A 25,480-nucleotide genomic window follows, 5' to 3' on the forward strand; every position below is an offset into this window, starting at 1 on the left:
AATGACTGAACATCAGGTTAAGGTTTGATTAAAATATCAGACATACTTATGACTCTTCTAGTGGGATGATGTGCCACCTAGCTTTCCATTACAGCATGTACTAAATGATTAAAATACTACCATACATGTTATATTTGAAGTAAAGTGTCAAGAGGCTTTCCCTTCAAAACAATATATGCAAAGAACAGGCCGAGCTAGATGGTTGTGTGTAATTGTTTAGCCCACCATAGCTCTCGCGACCCCGGTACCAACTAAGGTTGATATGGCAAATAAAAGCAAATGGAATAAACAAGGGAGAAACTAACAAGCGAACTCAGTGTGTTCAATTCCCGTGTTAAGTATGTATTTCAGATCTCATGTTACATTATAATACGTGCAACAGTAAACACTAAATTATGGGTAATAAATGAAAGATATTATCTGGGCTATGATTCTCCTTTTGCTTCCTCCTCGAGTCATCCTCCTTGGCGCACTTCTTCCAGATACATTTTTTCTTTTTTTCTTCTTCTCCGATGTTTTCCTTTTTCTTGCCCAAGTTTTTTTTAAATAAGCGGTGAACAGTTTTTCATTCACATGCGGTTAACCTTTATGTACAAATGTGTCATGAAAATTTATTTTAGAATTATTTGGATGATCATTTTTTCAAGTACGCGAGTAATATTTTTTTAATACAAATGATAATTGTTTACATATGATGTGCACATATTTTTCAATTACTAGCAAAAAGGCCCGTGCGTTGCAACGGGAGAAACAAAAAATTACTCCCCGGCTCAAGACTATATTTCACACTCACATTCGCGGGCGCGTGTGTGTCGTGCACGTGTACTTCTGTATGTGAGACAAGGCATTTCTCGTAGCATCAGCCCTGTAATGTATTTGCCAACAATCTTAAACATGCCAAATCGATGTATGAAGTGCTACACTTTAATCCTAAAATAATGGAACAACTGACCTTGAAGCAGTGTATTTGTGTTCGTGTCGATTATAGTGTTTTTTTCTTCAGAGACAAGTCCATCCCTTCGGACACTGATCAACAGAAGGAAAATAAGTTTCCTCGGACGCTTGTAGAGCTGTGGAGTGTACTTGCCATGGACCGACAATAGTCATATTCCAGTAACTTCCGAAAGCTAATTCAAGAGCTTGAAAAATAGCCTTACCTATTTAGGGATAACAGGCTTCATTATCGGGTGGAGCAGTTTGGCAGTGAATAAAAAAATTTAGCAATATGTTGACTTGATTTTTCAAGATGTTTTGAGGTGTCCCTTGATGCATATCTATGTGCATCACGTCGATGAAGCTTGGTTGCGTGCTGCATAAATCACGACGCTGGCAGGTAATTGATCTGCAAATCATGCACATGATAACAAATTAAAAATTTCTAGTGGATCCATCTTGAAGTCATAAGCTTGTGCCACATGCGCAGGCATGAGAACTACGGTAGTGCCTGACATGGGGTGAGGTTGAAGCTCCTTGTAGTCCTACTGGCACGGGGTACCTTATACTCGCCGTGTACTCTTCCCCTACTTTCCTTCCTCCATCGGCATTATCGTGTCCGGGTCTGTGATCATGAGGCAGCATCCAAGGGAAGCACCGCTGCCACCGCATCCTGTACCTAGCAGCACCTCCCAGCTGTCCGGCCTTCCCTCTCCCAGATCACGAGTTCACGCCAGCTGTTCTCAAGCTCCATGTGCCCATCGCCTCCTAGAATGTGCCCGTGCCCTTGACCGTTGTCATGCCTATTGCACCTCCGTTGGTCATGCTCGCCGGGTCCCCATGTTGATCTATCAGGCTGCGCGCTGCTCTGACTTCCCGGCGGCGTGTTGCACCATTACCACTCCTGTGGCATGCCATTGCCTAGCATCGTCAATCTTGCGCTGCAGTGTGTTTGTGCATCTTGTACACTACTTGGCCGCATGATAGGGACGCCACGGCCTCCTCTTATGTTAGCAACGGGTCTTGCAGCGCCGCCTCCCTTGACATTGGATTTTTCACGCGACAAGGCCGACGTGATGGACTCTCGGTAACCAGGACAACGACGACAAAATCGCAATGGAAGACCCCTACACAAGCGGGTCCAGCGGCGCGGTAGGCGAGCGGCTGTCGGGATGGGGCCATGGCGAGAAACTCAGACAGGCGGCTCATGATCCTATCGAGCTAGGGGATGTGGGCTCCCGTGGTGGTCTCGTCCTGTACGCTGCATGGTCGTACGATAGGGACGCCGTGGCCTCCTCTTGCGATAGCAGCTGCTCCTGCAGCGGCGCCACCCGCAAGGGTTTTTCTGGCAGCAACGCGGATGTGATGGACTCTCGGGAAGCAGGACGATGGCGGAAATATTGCGATGGAAGGTAGGCGAGCGGCTGCCTGGATGGGGCCATGTTAAGAACCTCGGACAAGTGGTTGGTGATCCTGTTGAGCTCGGAGATGTGGGCTCCGGTGGTTGTTGGCAAGCCTGCCATGGCCACCACAGCGGCCAACTCCAGCAGCGCAAGATCCACGACGGCTTGGGGAAGGAGGGAAGCTGCTTGCATCGTGCTTTGTCTGTAGCGTATTCGATTTGTTTTTTGGCCGGGTTTTAATTTTATGCACACACGACAGTCCAAACACAGGGAGAAATTTATGTTTGCGGGTACAAATCTGCTAAGCCCATGGTGGAATCGGTGAAGGAATTGGCTTTTCTTTCCTTCCATGTACGTGTCCAAACTGTTTTTTTTCAGTTCTATTTTAAAATCTCAGCCGTCAATCTTTATATTAACACAAAATCAACGGATATAGGTGGTGGATGGAGAACTATGAAAGGCTCCGTGCTTTATTTTTAGGTAAGGATAAGGATACATTGAATATATTGGATTTTTTTTGGAAATACACGGTTAAATATTATTTTTTGAAATACATGATGAACATTTTCAAATATGTGTTGAACACTTCCTTGAATACATGATGAACATTTATTAAAATATGCGTGGAGCACTTTTTCAAATATCTGTTTAACACCATATTGAATACATGATGATTTGTTTTTCAAATGCACGATGAACATTGTTTCCGTACGAGCATGACGCAATAACGCTTTAAGCTAGGTTTCTTTTTTCTTTAATCCTCAAGTGTTCGGCATCTTCTGCCTTGTCTCGTGTCCATTTCTTAATGTAGTAGACATAAACAATATAAGCATGTATATATGCCTATGTGGAAATCCCACTAACCAAGATTACACTAAAAACACTTGCGATTATAGGCACCTCTAGAACACCACTTCGCACATGAATTCATACCTGTGATTGCTGATCTACCAATTTCAGGCCTTCTTTCGTCTGGCTGGGCACTTATAACATTCATATAAAGTTTGAACTCCGTTGTTTCCACAGTACCCTCATCATTGTATCTGCTTGCAGGTTGGCCAGATAAAGCGGCGGCAAGTTTCGCTGATGTCTCAATAGTATATCTGCTTTCCTTGGCAACCTGCGAACGAAACCAATGCAATTTGCCTAGAAAGTTTTCCAGGAACGGCCTGCTGGCTTGGGCTTTGACGTTCGAGATGAGCTCCTTGAGTTGCTTCATGATGTGAGCGTTGCTGAGCCCCTTTAGTCGCTTCATGATGTGAGCATTGCTGAGCCCCTTTAGTCTACCTCCAGCCTCTCTGGCCAGAGCTGAGAAAATGGAGAAAGGATCAGGAACAGTAGGAGAGCCTTTATCGACTTGATTAAAGAAGCACGTGTACCTTGTGTCCGAGCAACACCATCAGCCTCGCCCTCATCATTCCCTGTTGCCGGTTGGTTTTGTGTCTAGAAAGTAGATCCACCTTGCAGCGGCTCCTGCTCCTCTCCCAACCTTGAAGCTGAAATTTAAAAGTATCAGTTGAGAAGGGAAGTGAACCATAAGATCGAGAGGTATTTCTTAATCTCCTTGATAAAAGAATCAGGCTTACTACCTTGTTTGAGACCAGCATCCTCGGCCTCGGCAGCAGCCACCTTTGAACCAGCCAGGTCGGTGATGTTGGGCGGCGAGAGGCTTCTCTTCCTCTTACTTGGCCCGGGGATGGCACCATTGAGATTAGAGGAGGAAATGTTGCGCTTGCGCCCCCTCTCCTGCTCCTCCGGGTCATCTTTGGCTGGCAGGTTGCGGTCGAGGTAGATCTTGTGATCGACGAGCTCCTTGTTGGAAATTCGCCACAGGATCAATCACATCAAATCACGATAAAGATGCACACAAAAAATTGATAGCCAAGGGCGTGTGTCGTGCCCCTCTTTTCTCTTTTTTCTCCACGTTACAAAACTCACCCAACGATGCATATATATATGCATTGTCCTAACCATGGCGCGTAGCCGACTCCACCATAACCTAACAGAACACAGTACTCAAGGCATGCAAGCCATACACCGATGCACACTTTCCTAATTACCGGTTACGCTGATCACATTAAGCTAGGCCTACTCACATAAAACTAGTACTGCCAAACTCAGACACAACTTAGTACTAGTAGCACGTAGGTATGTTTGGATTACCCAACACTACTGGACGGAGCGCCGCTTGTGTACCTGCCCGGAGCAGCAGGGCCCCAGCCCCGTGCGTAAATGAGAAGTCTGGCGCAGACAAAATCGCCGACGACGGACGATGCCCCCATGGCCGCTTGTCGGAGGTTGGAGAGGAAGGCCATGGGCGACATGTTGCCAACAGCAGGACCAGGGGGATTGTTGACGACAACGGCGGCTGCGCCGTCGGTAGGGGGAGGATGTGGGCGGGCGCCGGCGCAGGTGAGGTTGCTGCAGAGTTGCTCGACGACCTCCTCCTCCTCCTTGGCGGCCAGGGCTTTTGGATCCATCCCATAGCCTCGGGCGCGAGCTGGAATGTACTCTGTAGTCTGTAATGTAAGGAAGGAAAGGAGGGAATGGCTGTGAGCTCTTTGACTGGATTGGACGGAAAGGCTGGATATATATAGCAGCGTGGGTAGGTAAACTAGGAAAGAAGTAAATATAGATGAAAATTCTTTACATAATGTGAATATTTTTTTCAATTATACGTTAAATATTTTGGAAATACATGGTTAAAGTTTTTTAATTACATGATGAACATTTTCAATATGTGTTTAACATTTTTCTAAATACACGACGAACGTTTATTCAAATATGTTTTGAACAGTTTTTCAAATATATGTTTAAAAAGTTTTTGAATACATGATGTTGGCGGCCAGGGCTTTTGGATCCGTCGCACAGCCTGGGGCACGAGCTAGAATATACTCTGTATTGTATGGAAGGAAAGGCGGGAATGGCTGTGAGCCTGTGACTAGATTGGATGGAAAGGCTGGATATATATAGCAGCGTGGGTAGGTGGTAAGAGGGGCTAGGGTTCAGGGAGAATGGTAAACTGTAATGTTTCTGCGTATGATTTCATCTCCGCGCGGGAAGAGATAGGGATATCCAACGTCAGCATCGTGATTTCAGTCATTTCGTTCATGTCTCGTGGCCCAGATTGATCCCACCATGGATGGGCCAAAGCCCTTTTGTTTTAAGAATTCTTTACTAGACCAACGTCGCTTCAGAAATTCTTCAATTCTTCCTTTTAATTTTTTTTTGCTTTTGTTTCTCTATTTCTCTTTTGTTTTAAGGAAATTACAAGGATGCATTTTGGAGATAGGTGGGTATATGTGTTTTTAAGGAAATGTTCACAATTAAATATTTGTCCATGTATTTATAAATTGTTCACGCAATTTGAACATAATAATGTATATGTTAAAAAAAGTCGTTGTAATATTAATGTGTTGACACGTTTTTTTAAATAATTTGTTTTTCATAAGAAATGTTTTTGCTCATCAGTATTGGATGATGCTACTGGTGTCACAAACACCCTCGTGCGATGGCCGTTGTTGTAGGACAAAACTAAAGACCCTTAGGATGAAAAGTGAGCGTCCAGAAGTTCCACATGACAACCGGCATTATGCATGTACTTACAGAAAATGCATCTCCATATGGGCCACTGCTCGCCTTAATATTCCTTTCCCAGTCATCAAGGACCACGGCCTACCGACACAATGATCAGCGGAGGCTGTCGTCGCCTTGACTAGATCTCACAAGCATGTCATCATGCTAGCTAGATTGGCTGAGGTGGCCAGCCCTTGCTCGGCCACCTCGACTAGCCTCGCTACCAAGGCCCGAACTACCTACGAAGATGAGGTGATGCCCACAAAAACTCAAGAAGTGCACTGAAAGCACTGCAGAATATTTAGAGTTTACTTTCTCACATATCCCACTGGAAGAGTCAACCATATAAATTACTCATCGTCTTAGCTTTAGCACACTAGAATACTCCCTCCTTTTCGGTTTATAAGGCTTATTTCAACTCTTTTGTTTTTCCAATTTAGAGAGCTCATCTCCATTTCATTTTTAGTTTCCAATGCACATTAAATCTTTGCATGCAAGAACTAAAGAGGAACACACCAATTCATGTAATGTTCCTACTCATCTAGTGGCCCAGCATGCATGCACTTCAATTAATTCAAATTAATGCATAAGTTTAATTGGGGTAGTTTTTAAAGTACGAGATACATTTCTCCACTCACGAAATGCCTTGGTTGATGAGATTTGAGATTTGAGCCTTATAAACCGGAAAGGAGGGAATATTTACACGAGAACATACTCATTGTCAAACCAGAATAAATCTAGACTTCAGAATCCCATAAGTTTTAAATGAGGCTACCTCAAAGAATGATAAGGCCAAGGAACCAAATTAGGAAGCCAGACAATAAATAGGATATTTATGCAATTGTCTGTATGTTAGAGTATCAATCTTCGCACACATATAGTTACCTAAAATCGAACATCTCTGCTTTATGTATATCACTATTCTCAAGTGCTGGTTTATAAAGATTCCAAATGCCAAATAATTTGCAGTTTTGCACTAAGCATAACTACTACTAGAGCTATAACTATCTTTGCCTTTGGTTTAAGAATTAGTTTAGCCAGCAAGCAAATATATTCAAGATTCGATTTTGATAAAAGAATTCATAATTCGTGTATGCAACTTTGTAGAGAACCCACTATCTAGCACGACTTCATATATAAATATCCAGACCTCCTTTTATTTTATTTTTACCAAAACAAAATTTATCATGGTGAACAAGAAATTTTAATACATCAACCAATACATCTTATGTATTGCTCCAAGTAACTAAACCCTTGGTTACCGATGATAGCATAGCTCTATTGGCCGAAGAAAATTGTCACTCACCAACGCTTTGTTTAGTGTAAGCCAGCTAATTGACTCCTTTTTACATGCTTCGTGATTGTAGCTAAAGCCTATGTTTTAATACAACCATGATTTTTTCCTCACCCAGCGTAGATAGGTAGAGTACCCAAGTAGTAGCACTACATGTCATCTACCCATATCCTAGTACTAATTAAGGGCGAGAATTACCAGTGCCTAGCTAACTAACTAGCATTCATATTTATTAAAATGCTTGGACACTTAAAGAAACATGGACATATATTCTAGTTATTATGCCACAACGAGAAACCTAGAGGACAGAAACATATCTTATCTTGCCATGTTTTGTAACACCCAAGTTATATATATAATAGACTGTAAAACTAAAACAAAACACAAAATAATGAACACATATTTAATTCTCATGTTAATAATATGAAAATTCACTCAATTTAAATAAATGGTATGATCATATCAAAAATAGAACCAAGCAGCGACACAACAATAATATCAACCATTCAATACGAGAACATATAGTTTATAATCTACTAGAAATAAGTGATGGCTCCAGTAACAAAACGCAGCCGGAATTAATGTATAGACCAACAAGGTCCCTAACAAACTAGGAGGAAACTAGAGTTATGGAGGTGAGCTAGCAACGCTAGAAGGGCCTGGTTGCATGTCGTCCAGATCATTCTGTCCCCCGTCCAGATCGTCTGGTCCCACCTTGGGCTAGCAATGGCCAACTGACGTTCCATGGCATGCGAGGGTTGCGGAACCGTCCGTATGGCATCGGGCACAGTCACCTGCAGAGAAGCATTTTCTTCTTACACATTCTCACTTGCCTTGTCTTCATTTCCGGCTGCAGGCTGTGAAGACATGCCTCCATCTCCATGCATAGGAAACAAACCACCTCTAAAAGGAATATTAGCATCCAACTCTTCTATGTAAACACTTGACATAGGCACATCTAGAACACCACTTTGCTACCTGCGTTTGTTGATGTACCAATTTTGGGCCTTCTTTCTTCTGGCTGGGCACTTGCGATATTCATTTGAGAAGGCAACTCCCATTCTCCCACAGTACCCTCATCATTGCATAGGCTTGCAGGTTGGTTACATAAAGTGCTGCCAACATTAGCAGATGTCTCCATAGCAGATCCATGGTCCTTGGCAACCTCGGACGGAAACAAATTCAACTAACCCAGATTGCGTTCCGCCAACGGCGTGGATCGGTTTTGCACCTTCGAAGCCAGCTCCTCGGCTCTCTTCCTGATGTCATCCTAGATGAGCCCTTGTAGCTGAAAATGAAATAGGACCAGGAGCATATAGGGGAACTTTTCTGCATGCATACGAAACAAATCACCTGTAATAGGAATATTATAGTTTCCAATTATTCTAGCTAAAGATGCCAGGTCCAAAGAGAAGCCTCCACAAATTATAAAGTACTTATGATTTGTTTTGGTGCAGTCAGACTAAATGTAGGATCTTTCTTTGTAGTGCGTGTACATTCAAGCAAGTCTCTACCGGATAGATTATCAATGTTGTCCTTAGGCTTGTATCAGATTTATCAATTGATAAACACTAATATTGCAAGTCATTTAGTAAGCCAGCATAAAGCATTTCAATAATGTAGTACAAATACTTACCATATGTCTGAAGTGGGAATCCCATTTTGTAGGTGCAGTGTTTTGGCTTAGTTTCACAGTAGATGGTTTTTCTTGTATCTTGAACGAATTGACTATGACATGAAGCTCAAATTTAGTACAATATTTGTCCAAAAGTACAGATTGACAAGTTCAAGAGTAAAGAGTGTGTATTACATACATTGGAGTGACAGGGTGGTGTAGCTACGCTCAGCGCCTATGTATTCAGCCTTGGGTGTGTGCGTGCGTTGGGGTGGTATGTGTTTGTATCGGCTTGTTGATGGTTGTTTCTTTATATTGAAACTTCCCGGTCGATGTAACCGCGCTAAAGAATATTGGACAAATATAGCACATAGATAGTTACCTAAAATCAAACATCTCTCCTTTATGGCTATCACTGTTCTCAAGTACCAGTTTAAATGGAGTGCAAATGCCAAATAATTTGCAGTTTTGCACTGAGTGTAACTAATAACTACTAAAGAGCTATAGCTTTTTTTCAAATGACAAGAGCTATAGCTAACTTCCAGTGGACATCCGTATAAAAATTATTCTGGCCAGCAAGCAAAGAAATTCAAGATTTGGTTTTGATAATAGAATTAATAATTTGTGTATGCAACTTGGTAGAGCACCCACTAGCTAGGGTGGCATCAGATATAAATATCCACACATCCTTTTCAGGTTATTTTTAGCAACACAAAATTTATCATGGTGAACAAGAAATTTTAGTACATCAACCAATACATCATGTATTGCTCCAAATAGCAACAGCCTTACTCACTCACGATAGCATAGCTCTATTGGCTGAAGAAGATCATCACTCTGCAACGATTTGTTCTAGTGTAAGCCAGCTAATTGACTCCTTTTACTTGCTTCCTGAGAGCAGCTAACGCCTATGCTTTAATACAGCCTTGATTTTTTCCTCAACCAACGCAGATAGCCAGAGTACGCAAGAAGTAGCATTACATGTCAACTACTCATATCCTAATAATAATAGCAAGAATTACCAATGCCTAGCCAACTAACAAGCGTTCATATTTCTTAGAATGCTTGGACACTTAAAAAATCATAAACATATCTTTTAGTTATGATGCCACTACAGACAGCCACATACTAGAGGAGATAAACATATCTCAGCTCGCCATGTTTCGTAACTCTCACAACTGTATATATAATAGATTGTAAAACTAACACATAAGACAAACTATTGAACACATTATTAATTCTCATGTTAATAATATGCAGATTCACACAATTTAAATATATGGTATGATCATATCATGCATAAAATCAGCCAGCGGGACAGAAACAATGTCAACTATTTAATTCGAAAACATATTGTTTATAATCTACTAGAAACAAATGTCAACTCCAGTGAAACCGCGCTCAGAATTAATGTATAGACCAACAAGGTCACTAACAAATTAGGAGGGAACAAGAGTTATGGAGGAGGACTCGCAGAGCTAAAAGGGCCAGGTAGCATCTCATCCAGATCGTTTTCTCGCCCGTCCAGATTGTCGGCTTCCCTGCTCGGGCTAGCGATGGCCAGCTGACGTTCCCAGGCAGGCGAGGGTAGGACATCCGGCATAATCACCCGCATAGAAGAATTTGATCCCAAAACAGCATGCACGTCCACACTTGTCTTGTCTTAATTTCCGGCGGTAGGCTGTGAAGACATGCCTCCATCTCCATGCATAGGAAAAAAACAATCTGTAACAGGAATATTAGATTTAAACTCTGGTATATCTACACTGGTAATAGGCACATCTAGAACACCACTTTCCTACCTGCGATTGTTAATGCACCAATTTCGGGCCTTCTTTCTTCTTGCTGGCCCCTGCGACATTCATTTGAGAAAGCAAGTCCCTTTCTCCCACAGTACCCTCGTCACTGCATCGCCTTTGCAGGTTGGTGAGATAAAGCGCTAAGAACATTAGCTGACGTCTCGACATCATATCCACGGTCATAGGCAACCTGCCTACGAAACCAATTCAACTTGCCTAGATAGTGTTCCAGCAACGGCCGGGCTCGGTTTTCCACCTTTGAAACAAGCTCCTCGACCCACTTCCTGATGTCAACCTGGCTGAGCCGAGGTCTAACGCCTTATTGAGGCTGCTTGTCTTGTGACATTCTCTAACTAAAAATGAAATGGGATCAGGAACATATAGGAGAACTTTTATCCATGCATAGGAAACAAAATCACATGTAACAGGAATATTATAGCTTCCACTTCTTCAATCTAAATACTTGTTGGAATTCGTCTCAGGAACGGTCACATCAAACTAGATGAACACGCGTCCATGAAATACTTGTAGTTCTTGTTTTCACTCTTTACTTCTTTTCCTTTTGTCTCACCAGCACGTAATACGTTACAAACACACGCAGTCACCTGCTATGCATATATAGGTAGAGCTGCCACCGACCTTACACAAAGTCTAAAGTTAGTTGTTCTTGACCTCCTAGTACTGCTATGACATAAACAATATAAGCATGTATATATATGCCTACGTGTACCAGTAAGACCCGGACGAACACCGCGCCATAGAAGTAGAACTAACACTTTGCAAATCCCACAAATCAAGATTACGCAAACAACACTCTAGACATTTATACCTGCGGTTGTAGATGTACAAATTTCAGGCCTTCTTACTTCTGGCCGGGCACTTGTGACATTGAAATGAGGTTGCAACTCCGTTGCTCCCACAGTACCCTCTTCATTATATCTGCTTGCGTTCGCTGATGTGTCCACAGCAGATCCCTAGTCCTTGGCAACACGCGGTCGAAACCAATTCAAGCTGCCCAGAAATTGTTCCGGGAACGGCCTGGTGGATTGGTTTTTCACTTTCGAGGTAAGCACCTGAATGTCAGCCTGGCTGAGCCGAGGTCTATCTCCAGCCTCTCGTGGCATTTTAGCTAAGAAAATGACATAGGATCAGGTGTTCAGAAAAGTATATAGGAGAGCCTTTCTCCATCTTTTTTCTACACTTGTTTAAAGAAGCACGCGCACCCTCGGCCTCAAACTCCTGCTCCACTCCTAACCTTGCAGCTGAAAATGTAATAGGATCATTTGAGGAGGGAAATGAACCATACGATTGAGAGGTATTTGTTAATCTCCTTGATAAAAGAATTAGGCTTACTACCTTGTTTGAGACCAGCATCCGCGGCCTCGGCAGCAGCCACCTTTGAACCAGCCAGGTCGGTGATGTTGGGCGGCGAGAGGCTTCTCTTCCTCTTACTTGGCCCGGGGATGGCACCATTGAGATTAGAGGAGGACACGTTGCGCTTGCGCCCCCTCTCCTGCTCATCTCGGTCATCTTGGGCTGGCAGGTTGCGGTCGAGGTAGATCTTGTCATCGACGAGCTCCTTATTGGAAATTCGCCACAGGATCAATCACATCAAATCACGATAAAGATGCACACAAAAAATGATAGCCAAGGGCGTGTGCCGCGCCCCTCTTTTCTCTTTTCTCCATGTTACAGAACTCACCCAACGCTGCATATATGTATGCATCGTCCTAACCCTGGCACGTAGCCGACTCCACCATAACCTAACAGAACACAGTACTCAAGGCATGCAAGCCATACACCGACGCACACTTCCCTAATTACCGGTTATGCTGATCAGAATTAAGCTAGGCCTATTCACATAAAACTAGTACTGCCAAACTCAAACACAACTTAGTAGTAGTAGCATGTAGGCATGTTTGGATTATCCAACACTACTGGACGGAGCGCCGCTGGTGTACCTGCCCAGACCAGCAGGGCCCCAGCCCCGTGCGTAAATGAGAAGTCTGGCGCAGGCGAACTCGCCGACGACGGACGATGCGTCCACGGCCGCTTGTCGGAGGTTGGACAGGAAGGCCATGGGCGACATGTTGCCAACAGCAGGACCAGGGGGATTGTTGGCGACGACGGCGGCTGCGCCGTCGGTAGTGGGAGGATGTGGGCGGGCGCCGGTGCAGGTGAGGTTGCTGCAGAGTTGCTTGACGAACTCGTCCTCCTCCTTGGCGGCCAGCGCTTTTGGATCCATCGCACAGCCTGGGGCGCGAGCTGGAATGTACTCTGTAGTCTGTAATGTAAGGAAGGAAAGGAGGGAATGGCTGTGAGCTATGTGACTGGATTGGACGGAAAGGCCGGATATATATAGCAGCGTGGGTAGGTATACTAGGAAAGAAGTAAATACATATGAAAATTCTTTACATAATGTGAATATTTTTTTCCAATTATATGTTAAATATTTTGGAAATACATGGTTAAAGTTTTTAATTTACACGATGAACATTTTCAATATGTGTTTAACACTTTTCTAAATACACGATGAACGTTTATTCAAATATGTTTTGAACAGTTTTTCAAATATATGTTTAAAAAGTTTTTGAATACATGATGTTGGCGGACAGGGCTTTTGGATCCGTCACACAGCCTGGGGCGCGAGCTTGAATGTACTCTGTACTGTATGGAAGGAAAGGAGGGAATGGCTGTGAGCCTATGACTGGATTGGACGGAAAGGCTGGATATATATAGAAGCGTGCGTAGGTGGTAAGAGGGGCTAGGGTTCAGGGAGAATGGTAAACTGTAAGAAGTAAACTCGGCAGAATTGGAAGGTAGTAATGTTTCTGCATATGATTTAATCTCCGCGCGGGAAGAGATAGGGATCCAACGTCAGCATCGTGATTTCAGTCATTTCGTTCATGTCTCGCGGCCCAGATTGATCCCACCATGGATGGGCCAAAGCCCTTTTGTTTTAAGAATTCTGTACAGCATAATTAAATGAAATGTTCAAACTATTTAGACCAACGTGGCTTCAGAAATTCTTCGATTCTTCCTTTTCAATTTTAATTTTTTTTGCTTTTGTTTCTCTATTTCTCTTTTGTTTTAAGGAAATTACAAGGATGCATTTTGGAGATAGGTGAGTATATGTGTTTTTAAGGAAATGTTCGTAATTAAACATTTGTCCATGTATTTATAAATTGTTCACGCAATTTGAACATAATAATGTATATGTTAAAAAAAGTCATTGTTATATTAATGTGTTGACAAGTTTTTTAAAATAATGTGTTTTTCATAAGAAATGCTTTTGCTCATCAGTATTGGATGATGTTAATGGTGTCACGAACATCCTCGTGCGATGGCCGTTGTTCTAGGACAAAACTAAAAACCCTTAGGATGAAACGTGAGCGTCGAGAAGTTCCACATGAAAACTGGCATTATGCATGTAGTTACAGAAAATGAATCTCCATATGGGCCACTGCTCGCCTTAATATTCCTTGTTCAGTCTTCAAGGACCACAGCCTACCAACACAATAATCAGCGGAGGCTGTCGTCGCCTTGACTAGACCTCACAAGCTTGTCATCATGCTAGCTAGATTGGCTGAGGTGGCCAGCCCTTGCTCGGCCACCTCCACTAGCCTCTCTACCAAGGCCCGAACTTCCTACGAAGATGAGGTGATGCCCACAAAAACTCAAGAAGTGCACTGAAAGCATAAGAACAGTGGGCACCTAGAGGCAGTAACTCCATGTTTTTTATTAAACTTTGTGCTTAAAACCTTCAAATAGCCACTACTTCTAGCAAGCACTGCAGAATATTTAAAGTTTACTTTCTCACATATCGCACCGGAGGAGTCAACCATATAAATTACTCATCGTCTTAGCTTTAGCACACTAGAATACTCCCTCCTTTCTGGTTTATAAGGCTTATTTCAACTTTTTTGTTTTTCCAATTTGGAGAGCTCATCTCCATCTCATTTTTAGTTTCCAATGCACATTAAAACTTTGCATGCAAGATTTAAAGAGGAACACACCAATGCATGTAATGTTCCTACTCATCTAGTGGCCAAGAATGCATGCACTACAATTAATTCAAAATAATGCATGAGTTTAATTGGGGTAGTTTTGTAAAGTACGAGATACATTCCTGCACTCACAAAATGCCTTGGTTGATGAGATTTGAGATTTGAGCCTTATAAACAGGAAAGGAGGGAATATTTACACGAGAACATACTCGTTGTCATAACCAGAATAAATCTAGACTTTCGAATCCCATAAGTTTTAAATGAGGCTACCTCAAAGAATGATAAGGCCAAGGAACCAAATTAGGAAGCCAGCCAATAAATAGGATAGTTATGCAATTGTCTTTATGTTAGAGTATCAATCTTCGCACATAGATAGTTACCTAAAATCGAACATCTCTCCTTGATGGCTATCACTATTCTCAACTGCTGGTTTATAAAGATTCCAAATGCCAAATAGTTTCCAGTTTTACAATCAGCATAACTACTACTAGAGCTATAGCTATCTTCGCATTTAGTTTAAGAATTATTTTAGCCAGCAAGCAAATAAATTCAAGATTTGATTTGACTTTGTAGAGAACCCACTATCTAGCATGACTTCAGATATAAATATCCAGACCTCCTTTTATTTTATTTTTACCAAAACAAAATTTATCATGGTGAACAAGAAATTTTAATACATCAACCAATACATATTATGTATTGCTCCAAGTAACTAAACCCTTGGTTACTGACGATAGCATAGCTCTATTGGCCGAAGAAAATTGTCACTCACCAAAGCTTTGTTTAGTGTAAGCCAGCTAATTGACTCCTTTTTACATGCTTCGTGATTGTAGCTAAAGCCTATGTTTTAATACAGCCATGATGTTTTCCTCACCCAGCGTAGATAGGTAGAGTACACAAGTAGTAGCACTACATGTCATCTACCCATATCCTAGTACTAATTAAGGACGAGAATTACCAATGCCTAGCTAACTAACTAGCGTTCATATTTCTTAAAATGCTTGGACATTTAAAGAAACATGAACATATATTCTAGCTATGATGCCACAACGAGAAGCCTAGAGGACAGAAACATATCTCATCTTGCCATGTTTTTAACACCCAAGTTCTATATATAATAGACTGTAAAACTAAAACAAAACACAGAATAATGAACACATATTTAATTCTCATGTTAATAATATGAAAATTCACTCAATTTAAATAAATGGTATGATCATATCAAAAATAGAACCAAGCAGCGACACAACAATAATATCTACCATTCAATACGAGAACATATAGTTTATAATCTACTAGAAATAAGCGATGGCTCCAGTCACAAAACGCAGCCGGAATTAATGTATAGACCAACAAGGTCCCTAACAAACTAGGAGGAAACTAGAGTTATGGAGGTGAGCTCGCAACGCTAGAAGGGCCTGGTTGCATCTCGTCCAGATCATTCTGTCCCCCGTCCAGATCGTCTGGTTCCCACCTTGGGCTAGCAATGGCCAGCTGGCGTTCCATGGCATGCGAGGGTTGTCGAACCGTCGGTATGGCATCGGGCACTATCACCTGTAGAGAAGCATTGTCTTCTTGCACATTCTCACTTGCATTGTCTTCATTTCCGGCTGCAGGCTATGAAGGCATGCCTCCATCTCCATGCATAGGAAACAAACTACCTGTAAAAGGAATATTAGCATCCAACTTTTCTATGTAAACACTTGTCATAAGCACATCTAGAACACCACTTTGCCACATGCGATTGTTGATGTACCAATTTCGGGCCTTCTTTCCTCTGGCTGGGCACTTGCGATATTCATTTGAGAAGGCAACTCCCATTCTCCCACGGTACCCTCATCATTGCATAGGCTTGCAGGTTGGTTACATAAAGTGTTGCCAACATTAGCAGATGTCTCCATAGCAGATACATGGTCCTTGGCAACCATGGACGGAAACAAATTCAACTAACCCAGATTGCCTTCGCCAACGGCCTGGATCGATTTTTCACCTTCGAAACCAGCTCCTCGGCTCTCTCCTTGATGTCATCCTGGCTGAGCCCTTGTAGCTAAAAATGAAATAGGACCAGGAGCATATAGGAGAACTTTTCTGCATGCATAGGAACAAATCACCTGTAATAGGAATATTATAGTTTCCAATTATTCTAGCTAAAGATGCCAGGTCCAAAGAGAAGCCTCCACAAATTAGAAAGTACTTATGATTTGTTTTGGTGCAGTCAGACTAAATGTAGGATCTTTCTTTGTAGTGCGCGTACATTCAATCAAGTCTCTACCGAATAAATTATCAATGTTGTCCGTAGGCTTATATCAGATTTATCAATTGATAAACATTAATATTGCAAGTCATTTAGTAAGCCAAGCATTTCAATAACGTAGTACAAATACTTACCATATGTCTGAAGTGGGAATCCCATTTTGTAGGTGAAGTGTTTTGGCTTAGTTTCACAGTAGATGGTTTTTCTTGTTTCTTGCACGAAGTGACTATGACATGAAGCTCAAATTTAGTACAATATGTGTCCAGAAGTACATATTGACAAGTTGAAGAGTAAAGAGTGTGTATTACATACATTGGAGTGATAGGGGTGGTGTAGCTACGCTCAGCACCTATGTATTAAGCCTTGTGTGTGTGCATGTGTTGGGGCGGTATGTGTTTGTATCGGCTTTTTGATGGTTGTTTCTTTATATTCAAACTTCCTGACTATGTCGATTAAACCGCTTTAAAGAATATTGCAACATCTCTGCTTTATGGCTATCACTGTTCCCATCTACCAGTTTATACGGAGTGCAAATGCCAAATAATTTGTAGTTTTGCACTGAGTGTAACTAGTATCTACTAAAGAGCTATAGCTTTTTTTCAGATGACAAGAGCTATAGCTAACTTCCAGTGGACATCCGTATAAGAATTATTCGGGCCAGCAAGCAAAGAAATTCAAGATTTGGTTTTGATAATAGAATTCATAATTTGTGTATGCAACTTGGTAGAGCACCCACTAGCTAGGGTGGCATTAGATATAAATATCCACACATCCTTTTTAGGTTATTTTTACCAACCCAAAATTTATCATGGTGAACAAGAAATTTAGTACATCAACCAATACATCATGTATTGCTCCAAATAGAAATAGCCTTACTCACTCACCATAGCATAGCTCTATTGGCCGAAGAAGATCATCAGTCACCAATGATTTGTTCTAGTGTAAGCCACCTAATTGACCCCTTTTACTTGCTTCCTGAGAGCAGCTAACGCCTATGCTTTAATACTGCCTTGATTTTTCCTCAACCAACGCAGATAGCCAGAGTACGGAAGAAGTAGCATTACATGTCAACTACCCATATCCTAATAATAATAGCAAGAATTACCAATTCCTAGCCAACTAACAAGCGTTCATATTTCTTAGAATGCTTGGACACTTAAAAAATCATAAACATATCTTTTAGTTATGATGCCACTACAGACAGCCACATACTAGAGGAGATAAACATATCTCAGCTCGCCATGTTTCGTAACTCCCACAGTTGTATAGATAATAGATTGTAAAACTAACACATAAGACAAAATATTGAACACATTATTAAATCTCATGTTAATAATATGCAGATTCACACAATTTAAATTTATGGTATGATCATATCATGCATAAAATCAGGCAGCGACACAGAAACAATGTCAACCATTCAATTCGAAAACATATAGTTTATAATCTACTACAAACAAGTGACAACTACAGTGAAACAACAATCAGAATTAATGTATAGACCAACAAGGTCACTAACAAATTAGGAGGCAACAAGAGTTATGGAGGAGCAGTCGCAGAGCTAAAAGGGCCAGGTTGCATCTCATCCAGATCGTTTTCTCGCCCATCCAGATTGTTGGGTTCCCTGCTCGGGCTAGCGATGGCCAGCTGACGTTCCCAGGCAGGCGAGGGTAGGACATCCGGCATAATCACCAGCAGAGAAGAATTTGATCCTAGAACAACATGCACGTCAACACTTGCCTTGTCTTCATTTCCGGCAGCAGGCTATGAAGACATGCCTCCATCTCCATGCATAGGAAAAAAATCATCTGTAACAGGAATATTAGATATAAACTCTGGTATATGTACACTTGTAATAGGCACATCTAGAACACCACTTTCCTACCTGCGATTGTTGATGCACCAATTTCGGGCCTTCTTTCTTCTTGCATAGCACTTGCGACATTCATTTGAGAAAGCAAGTCCAAACTCCCACAGTACCCTCGTCATTGCATCGCCTTTGCAGGTTGGTGAGATAAAGCGCTAAGAACATTAGCTGACGTCTCGACATCATATCCACGGTCATAGGCAACCTGCCTCCGAAACCAATTCAACTTCCGGTACCTTAGGCAATTCATATCTAGGAAGGCTAGTTCTAGCAGGTGTTGCAGGAGATTCAGTTTCAATCTCATCATCAGATTCAACAACATCATGTTGTATTAGTCTAGTAATTTGTTTATCAAGAAAATGACAATTGTTTACATATGATGTGCACATATTTTTCAATTACTAGCAAAAAGGCCCGTGCGTTGCAACGGAAGAAACAAAAAATTACTCCCCGGCTCAAGACTATATTTCACACTCACATTCGCGTGCGCGTGTGTGTCGTGCACGTGTACTTCTGTATGTGAGACAAGGCATTTCTCGTAGCATCAGCTCTGTAATGTATTTGCCGACAATCTTAAACATGCAAAATCGATGTATGAAGTGCTACACTTTAATCCTAAAATAATGGAACAACTGACCTTGAAGCAGTGTATTTGTGTTCGTGTCGATTATAGTGTTTTTTTCTTCAGAGACAAGTCCATCCCTTCGGACACTGATCAACAGAAGGAAAATAAGTTTCCTCGGACGCTTGTAGTGCTGTGGAGTGTACTTGCCATGGATCGACAATAGTCATATTCCAGTAACTTCCGAAAGCTAATTCAAGAGCTTGAAAAATAGCCTTACCTGTGTAGGGATAACAGGCTTCATTATTGGGTGGAGCAGTTTGGCAGTGAATAAAGAAATTTAGCAATATGTTGACTTGATTTTTCAAGATGTTTTGAGGTGTCCCTTGATGCATATCTATGTGCATCACGTCGGTGAAGCTTGGTTGCGTGCTGCATAAATCACGACGCTGGCAGGTAATTGATCTGCAAATCATGCACATGATAACAAATTAAAAATTTCTAGTGGATCCATCTTGAAGTCCATAAGCTTGTGCCACATGCGCAGGCATGAGAACTACGGTAGTGCCTGACATGGGGTGAGGTTGAAGCTCCTTGTAGTCCTACTGGCACGGGGTACCTTATACTCGCCGTGTACTCTTCCCCTACTTTCCTTCCTCCATCGGCATTATCGTGTCTGGGTCTGTGATCATGAGGCAGCATCCAAGGCAAGCACCGCTGCCACCGCATCCCGTACCTAGCAGCACCTCCCAGCTGTCCGGCCTTCCCTCTCCCAGATCACGAGTTCACGCCATCTGTTCTCAAGCTCCATGTGCCCATCGCCTCCTAGAATGTGCCCGTGCCCTTGACCGTTGTCATGCCTATTGCACCTCCGTTGGTCATGCTCGCCGGGTCCCCATGTTGATCTATCAGGCTGCGCGCTGCTCTGACTTCCCGGCGGCGTGTTGCACCATTACCACTCCTGTGGCATGCCATTGCCTAGCATCGTCAATCTTGCGCTGCAGTGTGTCTGTGCATCTTGTACACTACTTGGCCGCATGATAGGGACGCCACGGCCTCCTCTTATGTTAGCAACGGGTCTTGCAGCGCCGCCTCCCTTGACATTGGATTTTTCACGCGACTAGGCCGACGTGATGGACTCTCGGTAACCAGGACAACGACGACAAAATCGCAATGGAAGACCCCTACACAAGCGGGTCCAGCGGCGCGGTAGGCGAGCGGCTGGCTGGGAGATGTGGGCTCCGGTGGTTGTTGGCAAGCCTGCCATGGCCACCACAGCGGCCAACTCCAGCAGCGCAAGATCCACGACGTCTTGGGGAAGGAGGGAAGCTGCTTGCATCGTGCTTTGTCGGTAGCGTATTCAATTTGTTTTTTGGCCGGGTTTTAATTTTATGCACACACGACAGTCCAAACACAGCGAGAAATTTATGTTTGCGGGTACAAATCAGCTAAGCCCATGGTGGAATCGGTGAAGGAATTGGCTTTTCTTTCCTTCCATGTACGTGTCCAAACTGTTTTTTTTTCAGTTCTATTTTAAAATCTCAGCCGTCAATCTTTATATTAACACAAAATCAACGGATATAGGTGGTGGATGGAGAACTATGAAAGTCTCCATGCTTTATTTTTAGGTAAGGATAAGGATACATTGAATATATTGGATTTTTTTGGAAATACACGGTTAAATATTTTTTTTTTGAAATACATGATGAACATTTTCAAATATGCGTTGAACACTTCCTTGAATACATGATGAACATTTATTAAAATATGCGTGGAGCACTTTTTCAAATATCTGTTTAACACCATATTGAATACATGATGATTTGTTTTTCAAATGCACGATGAACATTGTTTCCGTACGAGCATGACGCAATAACGCTTTTAGCCTGGTTTCTTTTTTCTTTAATCCTCAAGTGTTCGGCATCTTCTGCCTTGTCTCGTGTCCATTTCTTAATGTAGTAGACATAAACAATATAAGCATGTATATATGCCTACGTGGAAATCCCACTAACCAAGATTACACTTTGCAATTATAGGCACCTCTAGAACACCACTTTGCACATGAATTCATACCTGCGATTGCTGATCTACCAATTTCAGGCCTTCTTTCGTCTGGCTGGGCACTTATAACATTCATATAATGTTTGAACTCCGTTGTTTCCACAGTACCCTCATCATTGTATCTGCTTGCAGGTTGGCCAGATGAAGCGGCGGCAACTTTCGCTGATGTCTCAATAGTATATCTGCTTTCCTTGGCAACCTGCGAACGAAACCAATGCAATTTGCCTAGAAAGTTTTCCAGGAACGGCCTGCTGGCTTGGGCTTTGACGTTCGAGATGAGCTCCTTGAGTCGCTTCATGATGTGAGCGTTGCTGAGCCCCTTTAGTCGCTTCATGATGTGAGCGTTGCTGAGCACCTTTAGTCGCTTCATGATGTGAGCGTTGCTGAGCCCCTTTAGTCTACCTCCAGCCTCTCCTGCCAGAGCTGAGAAAATGGAGAAAGGATCAGGAACAGTAGGAGAGCCTTTATCGACTTGATTAAAGAAGCACGTGTACCTTGTGTCCGAGCAACACCATCAGCCTCGGCCTCATCATTCCCTGTTGCCGGTTGGTTTTGTGTCTTGAAAGTAGATCCACCTTGCAGCGGCTCCTGCTCCTCTCCCAACCTTGAAGCTGAAATTTAAAAATATCAGTTGAGAAGGGAAGTGAACCATAAGATCGAGAGGTATTTCTTAATCTCCTCGATAAAAGAATCAGGCTTACTACCTTGTTTGAGACCAGCATCCTCGCCCTCGGCAGCAGCCACCTTTGAACCAGCCAGGTCGGTGATGTTGGGCGGCGAGAGGCTTCTCTTCCTCTTACATGGCCCGGGGATGGCACCATTGAGATTAGAGCAGGAAATGTTGCGCTTGTGCCCCCTCTCCTGCTCCTCCGGGTCATCTTTGGCTGGCAGGTTGCGGTCGAGGTAGATCTTGTCATCGACGAGCTCCTTGTTGGAAATTCGCCACAGGATCAATCACATCAAATCACGATAAAGATGCACACGAAAAATTGATAGCCAACGGCGTTTGTCGTGCCCCTCTTTTCTCTTTTTTCTCCACGTTACAAAACTCACCCAACGCTGCATATATATGCATTGTCCTAACCATGGCGCGTAGCCGACTCCACCATAACCTAACAGAACACAGTACTCAAGGCATGCAAGCCATACACCGATGCACACTTTCCTAATTACCGGTTACGCTGATCACATTAAGCTAGGCCTACTCACATAAAACTAGTACTGCCAAACTCGAACACAACTTAGTACTAGTAGCACGTCGGTATGTTTGGATTACCCAACACTACTGGACGGAGCGCCGCTCGTGTACCTGCCCGGAGCAGCAGGGCCCCCAGCCCCGTGCGTAAATGAGAAGTCTGGTGCAGGCGAAATCGCCGACGACGGACGATGCCCCCATGGCCGCTTGTCGGAGGTTGGACAGGAAGGCCATGGGCGACATGTTGCCAACAGCAGGACCAGGGGGATTGTTGACGACGACGGCGGCTGCGCCGTCGGTAGGGGGAGGATGTGGGCGGCCGCCGGCGCAGGTGAGGTTGCTGCAGAGTTGCTCGACGAACTCCTCCTCCTCCTTGGCGGCCAGGGCTTTTGGATCCATCCCATAGCCTGGGGCGCGAGCTGGAATGTACTCTGTAGTCTGTAATGTAAGGAAGGAAAGGAGGGAATGGCTATGAGCTCTTTGACTGGATTGGACGGAAAGGCCGGATATATATAGCAGCGTGGGTAGGTAAACTAGGAAAGAAGTAAATATAGATGAAAATTCTTTACATAATGTGAATATTTTTTTCAATTATACGTTAAATATTTTGGAAATACATGGTTAAAGTTTTTTAATTACATGATGAACATTTTCAATATGTGTTTAACATTTTTGTGAATACACGATGAACGTTTATTCAAATATGTTTTGAACAGTTTTTCAAATATATGTTTAAAAACTTTTTGAATACATGATGTTGGCGGCCAGGGCTTTTGGATCCGTCGCACAGCCTGGGGCGCGAGCTAGAATGTACTCTGTATTGTATGGAAGGAAAGGCGGGAATGGCTGTGAGCCTGTGACTGCATTGGACGGAAAGGCTGGATATATATAGCAGCGTGGGTAGGTGGTAAGAGGGGCTCGGGTTCAGGGAGAATGGTAAACTGTAATGTTTCTGCGTATGATTTCATCTCCGCGCGGGAAGAGATAGGGATCCAACGTCAGCATCGTGATTTCAGTCATTTCGTTCATGTCTCGCGGCCCAGATTGATCCCACCATGGATGGGCCAAAGCCCTTTTGTTTTAAGAATTCTTTACTAGACCAACGTCGCTTCAGAAATTCTTCGATTCTTCCTTTTAATTTTTTTTGCTTTTGTTTCTCTATTTCTCTTTTGTTTTAAGGAAATTACAAGGATGCATTTGGGAGATAGGTGGGTATATGTGTTTTTAAGGAAATGTTCACAATTAAATATTTGTCCATGTATTTATAAATTGATCATGCAATTTGAACATAATAATGTATATGTTAAAAAAAGTCGTTGTAATATTAATGTGTTGACACGTTTTTTTAAATAATTTGTTTTTCATAAGAAATGTTTTTGCTCATCAGTATTGGATGATGCTACTGGTGTCACAAACACCCTCGTGCGATGGCCATTGTTGTAGGACAAAACTAAAAACCCTTAGGATGAAAAGTGAGCGTCCAGAAGTTCCACATGACAACCGGCATTAGTCATGTACTTACAGAAAATGCATCTCCATATGGGCCACTGCTCGCCTTAATATTCCTTTCTCAGTCATCAAGGACCACAGCCTACCGACACAATGATCAGCGGAGGCTGTCGTCGCCTTGACTAGATCTCACAAGCATGTCATCATGCTAGCTAGATTGGCTGAGGTGGCCAGCCCTTGCTCGGCCACCTCGACTAGCCTCGCTACCAAGGCCCGAACTACCTACGAAGATGAGGTGATGCCCACAAAAACTCAAGAAGTGCACTGAAAGCACTGCAGAATATTTAGAGTTTACTTTCTCACATATCCCACTGGAAGAGTCAACCATATAAATTACTCATCGTCTTAGCTTTAGCACACTAGAATACTCCCTCCTTTCGGTTTATAAGGCTTATTTCAACTCTTTTGTTTTTCCAATTTAGAGAGCTCATCTCCATCTCATTTTTAGTTTCCAATGCACATTAAATCTTTGCATGCAAGAATTAAAGAGGAACACACCAATGCATGTAATGTTCCTACTCATCTAGTGGCCCAGCATGCATGCACTTCAATTAATTCAAATTAATGCATGAGTTTAATTGGGGTAGTTTTTAAAGTACGAGATACATTCCTCCACTCACAAAATGCCTTGGTTGATGAGATTTGAGATTTGAGCCTTATAAACCGGAAAGGAGGGAATATTTACACGAGAACATACTCATTGTCAAACCAGAATAAATCTAGACTTCAGAATCCCATAAGTTTTAAATGAGGCTACCTCAAAGAATGATATGGCCAAGGAACCAAATTAGGAAGCCAGACAATAAATAGGATATTTATGCAATTGTCTGTATGTTAGAGTATCAATCTTCGCACACATATAGTTACCTAAAATCGAACATCTCTGCTTTATGTCTATCACTATTCTCAAGTGCTGGTTTATAAAGATTCCAAATGCCAAATAATTTGCAGTTTTGTACTAAGCATAACTACTACTAGAGCTATAGCTATCTTTGCCTTTGGTTTAAGAATTAGTTTAGCGAGCAAGCAAATATATTCAAGATTTGATTTTGATAAAAGAATTCATAATTCGTGTATGCAACTTTGTAGAGAACCCACTATCTAGCACGACTTCATATATAAATATCCAGACCTCCTTTTATTTTATTTTTACTAAAACAAAATTTATCATGGTGAACAAGAAATTTTAATACATCAACCAATACATCTTATGGGATTCTGAAGAAAAGGTGTGCGGTATTAGAGAGGCTAGCAATGGTGGAAGGAAGAAAAGTGCGTATGATCCATGGACTCAACCTTAGTCATAAAGAACTCATATACTTGTTGCAAAAATCTACACGTTATCAAAGCAAAGTATTACGCGCATGCTCCTAGGGGGATAGATTGTAGGAAAATACCATTGCTC

This window comes from Triticum dicoccoides, chromosome 3A (assembly GCF_002162155.2).
Source record: "Triticum dicoccoides isolate Atlit2015 ecotype Zavitan chromosome 3A, WEW_v2.0, whole genome shotgun sequence".
NCBI classification, from domain to species: Eukaryota; Viridiplantae; Streptophyta; class Magnoliopsida; order Poales; family Poaceae; genus Triticum; species Triticum dicoccoides.